This window comes from Triturus cristatus, chromosome 6, assembly GCF_964204655.1.
Source record: "Triturus cristatus chromosome 6, aTriCri1.1, whole genome shotgun sequence".
Lineage (NCBI taxonomy): Eukaryota > Metazoa > Chordata > Amphibia > Caudata > Salamandridae > Triturus > Triturus cristatus.
The window spans coordinates 1,124,705,346-1,124,719,682 of NC_140589.1; positions in this window are offsets into that span (position 1 = coordinate 1,124,705,346).

Genomic DNA, 14,337 nt, shown 5'->3' on the forward strand with positions numbered 1-14,337 from the left:
CTCCTTGTTGTGCCTCCCTTGGGGAGGCGTCGGATTTTGAATCAGTCCCAGGTTTACAAGTCCTTGTAAATCTGGGAATGCATAAAAAACGTGAGAGTTAAGTGGGAACACCCACTGCAACGCCTCCCTTGTGCAGAGTAAGTCAAAGCAGCAATTTGCGCTGTGTTGATTTACTCCATATTTATGAAACCATTCAAAGCCATGCAAAGTGGCTTTGCGTGGCTTCATAAATATGATTTGCAGATTTGTGACGTGCATTCACCACGTTCCATGGTGCAAGCATGACGCAAGGCCCTTGTAAACATGCCCCTTAGTCTGGTGTGCATGCAAATCCTGCATTGCCAATCCCTGGTGAGTTGCATTAATACCACTGGAACAAGGCCAATGGAGGCACCTATGTGTGAGGCGGACTGGCCTCAAGGGTCCTGTGACCTCAGTGACAAAGACACTGCTGTTCTGGTAGATAAGCAGAACGTGAGAGCTGTGACAAACTAACCTTTCCTCCAGCTAGGAGTTCAGCATACACTCCATGGTGGGCATATCAATGTAACTAGATCTCAACAGTCCGAATCTGTATTTGTTTTCATAGGCTGCTGTTCAATACTCTTACAGTTGCATCCATCAGAGCGGTGCACTCACAGGTGAATTCACTACGGGGGAACCACCAGAGTCGTGCACTCACAGGTGAATTCACTGCATGGAATAGACCAGAGCTGTGCACTCACAAGTAAATTCACTGCACGGAATCCATCGGAGCCGTGCACTCACGGGTGAATTAACTGCACGGAATCCATCAGAGCGGTGCACTCATGGGTGAATTCACTGCACGGAATCCACTGGAGCCGTTCACTCACAGGGAATTCAGTGCATGGAATAGACCAGAGCAGTACACTCACGGGTGAATTCACTGCACAGCATCGATCAGAGCCGTGCTCTCATGGGTGAATTTACTGCACAGAATCCACCAGAGCGTGCACTCGCAGGTGAATTCAGTGCACAAAATATACCAGAGCAGTGCACTCACAGGTGAATTCACTGCACGGAATCCATCGGAGCGGTGCACTCACGGGTGCATTCACTGCGGGGAATCCACCAGAGTCGTGCACTCACAGGTGAATTCACTGCATGAAATAGACCAGAGCAGTACACTCACGGCTGAATTCACTGCACGACATTGATCAGAGCCGTGCACTCAGGGGTGAATTTACTGCACGGAATCCATCAGAGCAGTGCACTTACAGGTGAATTCACTGCGGGAAATCCACCAGAGCCGTGCACTCACAGGTGAATTCACTGCATGGAATAAACCAGAGCCATTCTCTCATGGGTGAATTTACTGTATAGAATCCACCAGAGTGTGCACTCACAGGTGAATTCACTGCACAGAAACCACCAGAGCTGTGCACTCACAAGTGAATTCACTGCATGGAATAGACCAGAGCCGTGCACTCACAGGTAAATTCACTGCACGGAATCCATCAGAGCGGTGCACTCATGGGTGAATTCACTGCACGGCATCCATTAGTGCCGTGCACTCACGAGTGAATTCACTGCACGGTGATGAGGAGACAAAAGGGAACAAACATGGCTATCGACACTTCCTAAAGGCTCACAGAGGCAGCACGTGCGGCTGTTGCTAATATGTAACAGACCACCCAAGACATGTTCAGACCACAGAGGGCGAGTGCAGTCTTATAGCGCCTCGCTCATTAACCGTAAGACGTGCAGCTGCATCTGTGCATTGACTTGGCAAAATGTAATAGGCTCCGCGGAATAGTTTTATAGTCCATTAAATCAAACATATGAGATGCTTTTACAGCACACATCTAAAACGTAAGTATTTAAAAGTGTTCTGTTACGTAATAATAAAGAACAAGCATTTGCAATGCAATAGGTCTCGCGTTTACGCGAGTTTAAGCTATCGGCATTGTAAATGATTGCCTTTTATTTATGTTTTAAAAACGAAAACAAAAATAAAAGGCATTGTTATTTGCTATGTCAATAGCTCAGACCCACGTAAATGCAAGACCAATTGCATTGCAAATGCTTGTTTTAAAAAGCGCCAAGGTTTGAGCACAGTCTGCCACAGAATTCCACATGAAGTCCTCTTCCTTTCCGTGTGGCATCGTCAGTCTGGGTGAGCTGGAAAATAAAGGGCAGATGAGGTCAAGGGCGGGGCCGCCAATGCGTCCTAATGTGTCCATTGTATTGGTCACAGTGAGGGCAGGTGGGTGGCCTCCTCACTAAATGAGGTGTAAATCACCGCACAGCCGGGCCCATCAGAGGTAGCCGGGTTTTTGTTCTGATTGATTGCTCCTCCATTGCACCTCGGCTCCTACAGTGCTGCTGGGCAGGCCTCTGCCCACAGATACAGTGGGGAAGGGGGAGGGGGTCCTGGCAGCTGCAGATGCCTTCCTCGCTATGCAGCACACCGGCCTGGATGATCCTGTAGTTTGTTTTTTTTTAAGCTCAGAGCATAGTACCCCCAGGGGCACCCCGCTTTCCCCCCTCCCCCAAATTAGGTTACCCAAAGAAGACACAAGAAACAGTTGTAACTGGGTAACAAATGCTGCAGGATTTATTACATAATTCCAGGATATGTAATAGGTGGGTTATCTTACGGGCGATCCAAGGGCAGGCGGCCATCTACTTCACCTGCCCCGCCTGATGAGCCGGGCAGCACGGGAACGACCCGCAAGTGCTGCCCCCCAAGTGATTCTTTTTTCGATCACGTGCCGTTGAGATTCTACTCACACCCCCCCTCTCGGGGCGGAGCGTCGCATAGCAAGCCCCCGGTTGTTCAGGCCCACAACCGCCCACAGGCCTAGCGGGGCGCCGACCGGCTTCCGGGACCTCTCTGGAGGCTCCTCGTTTTGGCTCAGGCACCACGTGGTGCCGCGCAGAGGTACCCTTTGTACCGGCCTGCTTCCAGATCGCCCTGTAACTCCGCCTGCAACGAAAAGAAAAACATTAAAACGTTCAGCCAAAAACCCCACCCCACCACACCACGCCGGGTAAGCGGTAGGGAGGGTAAAAAGGCGAGGTGGGCGACAAAGAGGTCGCCAGTGAGGGTGGGGGAAGGCTAAATAGCCTTCCCCTCACACCTGGGCCCGGAAGTGACGCGCCTTTCGCGTCACTTCCGGCCCCCGACACGGAGGGGGGCACAATCAGGATCCCTGCCCCCGCCCCCCCGAAGGAGGGAGTGGGGAGGGGTGACCGGGGCCCCGGGGCCACTAAGGCGCCGACCGCCGAGTGGCCCCCTGCGGGGGCCGCGGTCAGCAGCATAGTACCCCCAGGGGCACCCCGCTTTCCCCCCTCCCCCAAATTAGGTTACCCAAAGAAGACACAAGAAACAGTTGTAACTGGGTAACAAATGCTGCAGGATTTATTACATAATTCCAGGATATGTAATAGGTGGGTTATCTTACGGGCGATCCAAGGGCAGGCGGCCATCTACTTCACCTGCCCCGCCTGATGAGCCGGGCAGCACGGGAACGACCCGCAAGTGCTGCCCCCCAAGTGATTCTTTTTTCGATCACGTGCCGTTGAGATTCTACTCACACCCCCCCTCTCGGGGCGGAGCGTCGCATAGCAAGCCCCCGGTTGTTCAGGCCCACAACCGCCCACAGGCCTAGCGGGGCGCCGACCGGCTTCCGTGACCTCTCTGGAGGCTCCTCGTTTTGGCTCAGGCACCACGTGGTGCCGCGCAGAGGTACCCTTTGTACCGGCCTGCTTCCAGATCGCCCTGTAACTCCGCCACAGCCCTGGAGGCGGCTAACCGTCGCAGCCAGGGCCCCCCACCAACCTAGCTCTTTACCTGCACCCTCTATTCACCAATGCTTCGCTTAAATCCAATAAAACAGATCCATGCCTCTTTGGGAGAGGTGTACTCCATCCAAGTCGAAGTACCCCTTTACATTCCCCCGGATCATCTCATGGCGAATAAAGCCCAAACCCCTTTGGGCGGGACTCAAACCCTGTGAGATCCCTTATAACCACAGGCCCAAGACATACCAGTGAGCTATAGCTCCTGGATTGTAGATGGCCCCATCTATGTCCCCAATCCCTAGACGCTATCCCAATCGGATGGGGTCTGTTGAAATAGAGGGGCCTGTGAAGATGTGCGATAACTATTTGCCCCCCAGCGGGAAGGTTACACCTATTCACAATCCTGGGCCTGCCCGCTTTGACTATTATGACGAGAAGGGTTACTTAACATTTGTACAGTCCCCTCAGATAGTTAACCTGGGGCACAGGAGTGCACCTCACTGCCAGCGCGTGACCATGGGCAAGGGGCGACTCTTGCCCCTGCCCACCATCCCTTATACCTTATAGGAATTATGCCCCTACGGATCCCTCAGTGATGATCCCATAGGCATACCAGCTTCGGGAATCTGTTTGGCTTAAGCGTTGCGCGCTGTCATAATGTCCCCTTGTATTTGCCCCGCTGACACCCCAGATATTGGGACAGCAGCACCAGTCTCCTGCAGCTGCCGTACGCGACCAGTGATTCCGGTGGGGGGTGCCACCAACCGCAATGGTCCTCCAAGCATTACGGAAAGCCCCTTTTACCTGGGCCTCTCTTCAATTGATGGGGATTACACCCAGCTGAAGGCCAGAGGCCCGCCTAAGGAGCCTATTCACTTGTTTTGCTACCCGGCTCCCTTGTGGGAGGGCCACAGAGTTAGGGCAACGCGTGTGCTCCCAGGGCACGGAGCTGCTGGAAAGCAGATATCTGATACTCACACGCTGGTATCTTATCTGTTGCTAAATGCCCTACTGCAGGAAGTTTCCCAAGAACCGTAGACTTCGCGGTCCCACCTAACTTGATCCCATCACCTGGGGGGAACCCAGTGGTGGCAGGACCTGCATGGTAATTCCATCCCGGCGTAGCTATCGCTTATTTGTGCCGCCGAAGCAGGCAATACCCCCTTAGTCTCAAGTTCTACCCCTGGAGGATAACCTTGGGAGCAGACAAGTCTGTGGGAACCAACCGGAGACTTTGGTGCAAATACCGGCCCTATTCTGAACGTAGCGAGTGCTGCACGGTCAATAATGCCCTGATGCCCTGGGGCTCTACGTGGTCTTTACCAAACTTTGAACGACCGCACACTTGCTATATAACAACCATACCACCCACCAGCCGGGTGGAAGGTCTTCATTGCGCAACCCGAAATCTGTCTTTGGTTGCAGGGGAATGCCCCCCAAAGTACATCTGGACCTATTCCTATATGGTTCCTTCAGCTAATCCTCCTGCAGGCCTAACTCTTGGTTATGGAGCCCAGCTCAGTGTTCTGCAGGCCAAACGGCTTAACCATGAACTATCGGTCGATTTGAGACAGAGGAAAACCACGGGTTGCAATCCGCTCGCGAGCGGCGCACCCGCAACCACTTGGACAATCACGCCGGTAACCTTGCCGTGATTAGGCCCTAGTGATGCGCTATGTGGTGACCACTTATTCTTTGCCGCTATGCCAGTGCGTCCCCGAATTCAATGGGATTGGGGCGCTGAGCTGCACCCATATCTACACCATCTAGTGGCTCAATCCAGACTTCCTTTAGCATTAGATAATAACTACCATTCTATCTCGGTTGCGTTGCCCTGCCCGACTAGGCACCCACCCGGGTGTCTAGGTTACAGTTAGATATGTGTGAGTTCCCCATATCAGTGACCGTTGAAGGCGGCCCACATAAGCAACCCGAACTCTGTCTATGGTTGCAGTGGAATATGTGTCCGCATTATAGGAAATCAGCAATACATGCTGCATATTTATCTAGCGTGAACTCGACCCGAAGGTATCAGAGCAAAGACTTGTGAACGATGCCTGCACTTTTATCAAGTATCTGCCTTATAGCAAGCCAGCACATACCTGTTGCATATTGTATAGCGCGAACTCGCCGCCAAAGGTATTGCACCGCTTCACATGAGCACTGTATTTACGTTACACGTACAGGCACGGGGAGCGTGAGAAATTCGTACCACAGAACACGAAACCCATTCCAGGTCACGCGAACACCGCACCCGATTGACCCTTGCGGTGCGTGGAGGGATTAGTAAACCCGTAATCGCATGCTGTGAACAGTGCATGTACTGGTATCATGTATCTGCCTTATCGGAAGCCAGCAATTACATGGTGCATATTTATATAGTGCGAACTCGACCGGAAGGCATTTGGAGCACTTTACATGAGCACCGTATTTACAATACATCTTTACGCAAGGGGTGCTTAAGAAATTCGTACCATATTACCCGCTCCCCAACCGGATCACGCGAGCACCGCACCAGATTTTCATTGAGGTGCCGGGGGTTTATTAATGCCCATAATCGCGTATGTGAACAATGCACGCACTTGTGTCATTTAACTGCCCTATAGGAAATCAGCAATACATGTTGCAGAATTATATAGCGCGAACTCGACCTGAAGGTGTTGGAGCGCTTTACCTGAGCACCTTATTTACATTACACATTCAAGCGCGGGGGGCTTACCAGATTCGTGTCATACTAAACGATCCCCGAGCCAGGTCCATTACGCCTGCCGCACGCAGCCCACTGCATGCCCCCCCCCCACCCTCGACGGCAGCGTAGCCGACTGGAGGGGGGGCGATAACCTTAACCAGGGAGAGCCACAGGGGGTGCACTTACCGCGATCAGCGGGGACCCAGGCAGCTCCCAGCCTTGCAGTGCTGGTGCCTTGGGGCTGTGAACCCACACTAGTCTCCTACCGGCTCCCACGGCACAGGGTATGCGGCTTCAAGCCGGCCGCACCCCCGTTAATTTACTTCGCTCGCGAGGGCGACCGCCATTGTGAAGTATGCCCCGCGGGCGATCACTAACCTGTGTGCTCTACCGGACCAAACGAAAGGTACGCCAACCGATACAGAATCAATGTAACCTGAACCTGTAACTTTGCGAGCAAGCGTCCCAAGGCAAAGGACCCACGCACGCTCATGCCCGCTCCCACCGTGCGCCGGGTGCGCGGGTTATTGGCTGTCCGCTCCCATACCAACTAACGTGCACGAGGTCCACCGCCAGCAAGCAATCTAGTCCCATTCCCTCATTCAAAACCGGCGATAAACACATCACAGGCAACGTGGGGAGAGCCCACCTAGTGTTCCAATTGTGCATGTTTCAACAGCGCAAAGGTATCGGTAATTTGCCCCCTGCGCCACTTACACCCTTGTCCTGTCGCCAGCGGGTTCCGTCGGTCAACCGGACACCAAGCACGATCTAGGAGAGAGAATTGAAAGGTGAGCGCAATTGCACAAGGTATAGGAGGCGCTCGACCAGGTTCTGTCAAGCATGTGACGTAATGTCCCGGGGACCAAATACGCCTTGTATGACAATGGCTATTTTGTACTTTTGCCCCCGCATCTTGGGGTCACTTGTATCATTGTCAGGGCCAAGCACCATTCAAGTGTTATTTATTTAATGTAGATTTATATAGCGCTAAGGTATTAGAGCGCTTTACATGAGCACCGCTTACATTCAGGCACGGGGGGATTAAGTGATTCGCCCGGAATCCCAGGATGTGGCGTCGACCCCGAGACTCGAACCTTGCTTCCCTGCCCCTAAGTTGGAAATCTCTGCATATCTTCTTTATCCTGCGCGACTCGACCCGAAGGTATTGGAGCGTGAAGCACCGCATTTACATACATATTTAGGCACGGGGGCGTTAAGATTAAGTGATGTGCCCCGAATCACAGAATGCGGCCCCGAGACTCGAAACACCAACCAGATTGAGATTGATGACCTGAGCCTCGGTCCTTGTATACGTTTCGCTCTTTATGCATATATCCCGTAGCACCGTATTTACATACACATTGAGGCACGGAGTGATTAAGTGATTAGCCCCGAATCACAGAATGTGGACGCGACCTCGCGGCTCGCCCCTGGTTAAGTACCCTGTATCGTTGTCAGGGCCAAGGGCCATTCGCTATTCAAATCACAACCCAACTATAGTTGTACATCGCGAAGGTCTGAAAGCGCTGTACCCGAGCACCGATGTAAACCGACAAACGCATTTGCTCCCTACGAGTGGAATCAGGGAGGCCTATCGACTCGCGATGCGGACGCGGCTCCGAAGCTCTAAGACCTCGCACCCCCAGAGTCAGTGCGGCGGGGGTGAGGAGATGCCACGACAGGCGGACAAGGCCCCGTACAGGAGGACACACCATGGGACAGGGATGCTCCCACCGCTCCCGTCCATACGCCCGGCCTCAGAAACCGGCACCGCTCCCCACTCTCCCTTGGGCCATATCCGTTCGCTGGGGATGAAGGTGTCTGCCGAACCAGATTCGGACCTTGAAGCCATGAGGCGTGGTTCATGTCTCGATTATGCTTTTATGCATATTTTATGAATCGTCTCCGCATTCAATATAAAAGACAATACCGACTCTCGCACCCTGGTCCCCCGCTCCGAGGTTGCTTGTTTCTTGTTGGGCACGGGGAGATTAAGTGAATTGCCCCGAATCACGGGATGTTTTGCCGACGCCGAGGCTCGAACCTGGTTCCTATTTACAATGTCGGCAGCTCTGGCCGTTCCGCCACAACCTCTTTTCTCACGCTGATATTGGTGAAAAGACACCGTTTTAAAGATTAGGGTCCCGCACAGGAGGACACACCATGGGACTGGGATGCTCCCACCGCTCCCGTCCATTCTCCGAGCCTCAGTGAACTGGCACCGCTCCTAGCGGACCTTGAGGACATGAGCCTCGGTTCATGTATAGGTTACGCCTTTACGCGTATTGTAGATAGCGCGAGCTCGACCCGAAGGCATTGAAAATATTTGCCGAGTTTTATATAGCGCGAACTTGACCCGAAACCAATTAAGTATTACAGAGCCTTACATAGCCCCCGTTCCGTTACATGAGGACCCACATTCACGTTTTGTAAGGCACGGGGAGATCAAGTGTTTTGCCCCGAATCACAGGAAGTTCATCGGCATTACCGAGACTCGAACCTAGTTCCCGAGGTCCGAGGTCGAGCGCCCTGGCCGTTAGGCCACCTCATCGTAGCGAACGCTCTACATAGAACCATAATTAAATTCATGTTTACGTACATATAATTTGGCACGGGGAATTGAGTGAATTAGTGATTAAGTGACTCACAGAATGTGGACGCGACCTCGCGTCTCGCCCCCTCTGCATTACTGCACCAGAGGCGGCGCGCAGCCGACGGACCACAACCCTTTCCCCTTTGTTTCCGGCAATACAGTCGTCGGTATCGCGAGCCTCAACAGCTCATTGGACGCCACCCCCCCCGGTGGGCGGCGCCGCCCTCGCGAGGGCAGCCCAGCACTACTCGCCCCGTTTCCCCCAATGCAACGAAATGACGCGGCCCGAGGCCCGCCCCAGGCTCTTCAACGCCCGGGAGCAGGCAGGCTGCAGGGCACAACCATCGACACAAAGGGGACGGGGCCGCAGCTCAATGGCATCAGCCATGCGTGGCCCGCACTCCCCAACTTCCGCAACGGTCACCTTTGCCCCAAGCTTTGAAAATCACACGCATGGCCGGGCATTCGGGAGTCGGTGATGCGAGAAGTTCCGCCCAGGGACATTTTAAGGATTTTGGGGGCCCTGGGCCAAGCATATTTTGGGGGCCCCTGTTAGGAACAGTTTTGAATTCATGATCCAATTTCAGCTTTTTCATGCCCTCTTTGGCTGGATCATTGAAAATGCACATGCGCACTCGTCCAAATTCTAATGATATTTACATTTAATATTCAGGGATAGTTATGTGCATGGGCGTAGGAAGTGGACTTCCGCCCGCTCCTTTGCCCAGCCTGGGACCCCGGCTGAGCTGCACCGCCCATCAAACTTTTACTGTCTCTACCTGCTCCCAGGTGTTTGTGTAAGCTACCTGCCCCCAGGTGTTTGCACAAGCACCAGTATCTGCCCCCACACCTGAGGGAAACATGCCGATCAACCCGAGGCACGAAGGGCATGAACAATCAGGCCAACAGGGCTCCACCCGGGGCATACATATGGCCCCTAGGGCACAAAATCGGCGACGTCTAACCTGCAAATCGAAATCCCTTAATTAAAATACACCAAGAACAGCATCCTGGCTACCTCCCCTGGGCACTATCCTAAACCGGTTTCTTATTCAGTCGTAGCAATAGAAGCTTTAATTATGAAAGAGCCTTTGAAACTATTTGCGGCGAAACCTCAGCTGAAATGCTGCTTCGTGAAACTCAATGTCCTCCCATGCCAACAAATCGATCTCACTTTACAGTTCCCTGCTGTGTCTAGCTGTCCTATGGTAGGGCCAGGAAGCATATTGAAAAAATGAATACGGCAAAGAAAATCAGCACACAAGAAACTGGTATAACCGGGATCGTTATAACATATCTCAGCTGTTATGAGACAACTTACTTCCCTTGTAGCCTTTGCCTGCCACCTGCTGGCCATTCAAATTAATTTATGTGCTTTCCTTATTCATTTAGGCGAAGGCACATACCGGGGGATCCAGAAAGAGCCACCGCTCACATAGTCACAACTGCCATAGACTGATTCCGTCACCAAGTGTACCAAGACCCGCCTGCTCAAATCCGACATTCTTCTATAATGCGACGAAGGAACACAGGCCCGGGCCTGTAACCCAAGGCAACGGCGCTAATTACCACCAACCAGACTGCCCAGGAAAGCTGGTCTTCCTCTCTGCCCATCGGCCTCGTTCTGACCGGTTCCTGTCCTGATCCATGCCAGGAGCCTGCGCACCCGACAGACTGCGGGCCCCGACTCCCGCTCAATTTGTCCCCCCGCGGATACAAAATTGGAGGCCCAGCACCCGGGCCTAGATATGAACACCGTGGCCAGTGGCAACATCAGGTCACCGAGGAACGCAAAACTCACCGCAAAACGACGATCGACAGACAACGAGCCAACCAGTTGAAATCGTGTCCAGCAGGGGGGACAATGGACGACCTCCCGAGACGGCGTGTCCGGCGCAAAAGGCGAAGTGGGCGACAAACGGTTGCGTCCCCACCTGCGCTAGCAAACCGTGGCAGCGGGGAACACGCCAAACACAGCATTCCCTCAACGATCGCACGCTCATTAAAACGAAATCTACACGAGCCTTGCTCTGTGCACGGTCCCCCCCCGCCCGTGGCGCTCCGACCACAGGGGCCCCGTCTCCTGGTACTGCCCAGGGACAGGGCCGGGGCGAGGGGGCAATCCGGCAACTCACCCAAGAATTCAGGAGTTCCACAGCAAGGCGAGCGGCGACGACGACCCCCGCGAAACGACCCGGTAAAGGCGAGGTGGGCGACAAAGAGGTCGCCAGTGAGGGTGAGGGAAGGCTAAATAGCCTTCCCCTCACACCTGGGCCCGGAAGTGACGCGCCTTTCGCGTCACTTCCGGCCCCCGACACGGAGGGGGGCACAATCAGGATCCCTGCCCCCGCCCCCCCCGAAGGAGGGAGTGGGGAGGGGTGACCGGGGCCCCGGGGCCACTAAGGCGCCGACCGCCGAGTGGCCCCCTGCGGGGGCCGCGGTCAGCGGCATTCCTGCCGTCCCGGGACGCATTTTTGAAATGAAAAAGTAGGGGAACGGACTTTGCTAAATTAAATAAGTAGGGGCACGCCGTGCCCCTCCGTTCCCGCCCACTTCGACCACTGCGGCCCCAGATGTATTGCTCAGAGTCTTACAGTGACAGCCTAATGTGCCACACGGGGACCCAGAGGTACCTCTCACAGTCCTTATAAACTCACAACCAGAGGTGTGTGTCACGCTTACTATCTTTCATTCAGGGAAATAAGATAGTACTCTGTGCCTGAAGCCATTGCTTATAAAAGGGTAGATCTAAAATGTATTTTTGATTTCCCCACCGATCTACATTTCCATATGGTACTGCAAGACATAGCTTGTCGTGGAGTCAGTCACCAACCTCCAAATGCTTCATGAAAACTCAAATCTTTCAAGGTAGTTGTTGGCTGTAAAAAACAACAACAACAACATACCTACTACAGAAATGAAGAGGTGTGATATGTTCAGGCGCCAGAGCTTCCCAAGGCCCCTCAGAGGCTGAACACCATGCCAATGGGGAAACACGTCTCCAGAGATCTGGTATCACAAAAGCTCGAAACCAATTAAAGTTAATTTCAAGAGGCAAACCAGAACTTGGCCATAGCCAGCAAAAAAGCATGTTTTAAATGACCCCCACATAACTTGCAACAATAGATAGTTTGATGCACAGATCTTATATAAGCTGCCTCGATATTCCAAATTAGGTACGTTTTAATTGCGAATAATTATTAATTACCAGGCATCATGCCTGTACTCCAGCAAAACAATGGCTTCACTGCCTGATAGCTGCACCCTCACATGGAAGGTGCTACATTCGTATTTAAACATGTGCACTTCTTTCTTATAAATGCCACCGGTGCCTATCATGAAACCTGTGCTTTTTTCGTGACAGGAACCTTACGTTAAGTGCACTCAGTGCACACCCACACTGTGCACTCTAGTGTCACGTTTGAGACGGACATAAAGGGAGCAGGACTGAGCAACAAAAGGTAAAGCTAGGGACCATTTGCTGTGTGTATTAGAGGATGGCATGGAAAACTGGACAGGCCTTGCCGGGTCCACTTTATATCCAGTCGATCGATGTAGAGTTTACCCCTGTAAAATGATTTGTCGCCGTGCAGTAACTTTAAAAAGTCACATGAACTCTTGCCAAAGGCCTTTTCTACAAGTCACTTATCTTATGGTGCCGTGTATAGTGTTTGGAAGTCCCTTGTGTTTTGTCTGAGACTCACTTGACCAGCTAATTATGCTTTTTTCCGTAGCAAAGTAAGAATGCTCTGGGACCTTTGAAAGCAAGGTAAATAGCCTCTCTAATGGCTTTTGGGGTAGAATTGATCAGGGATTAATGGGATCCTCATGGCTCTGAGCCCCGGTGCCACTGCACCTGATCCACCATTGGTAACTATGCTTCTGCCTGAGAGGTTATTTTTTGAGAAGGTGCGTGTCCCATAATTTGACCATGCACACTAGAAAATACTACCAGGAGACGTGGGCAGTGGGCATATTCAAGAAGATCTCTCCCGACCCCATTAATGTGTCATTCCCTAAGTCTAAGGTAACAATTTTGATCCATTCTCTAACTGCAAATTGAACATTTCTGCATCACAATTGGTGGATTTTTCATAATATTACCTGAAATTTATGCAAAGGTCTCATTCGAATTTTTTCGACAGTTAATTTTTGTCTGACTTTCTTTTAGGCCGGTTGTGAGTTTCCAACTTGAAATAATTTGTTACATCAGTGTTTAAAAAATGATTTAGAAAAACCTGTTACAGCTACCGTGTACAATGGTATTTAATTTAGTTTTTGGATATTTTCACTGTATAAAACATTCGAAAAAGAAGCTTTATTTGTATTATTTTAAAATGTGCATTAGCTACTCTTTTCTTGATTTGACATACACATATTGGCTTAGCAAGGGTAATGCAGTTTTGAGCCCTGAAGAATAGTTCTTGTGATGTTGACTACCTTCGTGCATCAGACACAGCTGCTAAAGAAAGGGCAGTGTGCAAATGGCCCCTTTCTTCCCCCAGCCCTAGTTTGGCACCGTTCACACCACCCTAAACCTAACAATGCCTGGCAATAGATGATCAATAAACATGAATTTTAGGCAGGGGTTTGTCCTGCTGGACCCTACAGGGAGCCACATGGTCCTTTTGTGCACAGGAAGACAACTGGCACCTGAGACTGCATCTGTGTGCACGGTCAGAACAGACAGACCGACAGTCACAAACTAGAAGTAAAGGTGGCACATTAAAAACAAGCATTGGCATAGCCAATAGGTCTCGCCTTTGGGACCTTATAAGTGTTTAGCCATGCAACAGTTGCATAACTAAATACTTATAAGGTCCCAAAAGCGAGACCTATTGGCTATGCGGCCGCGAAAGTGAAAGTGATCGCGAACGCGATCACGATCAAACATCAATGCGGCCGTGAAAGTGAAAGTAATCGCGGTACAGCGAGGCACGCGCGCCCGCGCACATGCACTGTAGCTCTAGGCTGGCCTGGTAGCACTTTTTGGAGCCCTCTCAATAAGTCTCGCCAAACCAGCGCATGCGCTGGGTCAGGCGAGTCCTAATAGGGCTCCCTTGTTTCGGTTTTTACTGATTTGTACAGATAAATACAGACAAAAAACATTCATTTTCTTCTCTGTATTTATTTTTAAATGTGGATAAAACAGAAATGAGGTTGCTTTTTGAGTATTTCTAAATACTGTCTGCCATGACTGCCAGGCCAATAGCTGTGTGGATTGATAGGTAAGGGGGCAAAAAAACAAAAGGAATTTCAGTAAAGAGGGTTTAAAAATTAACAG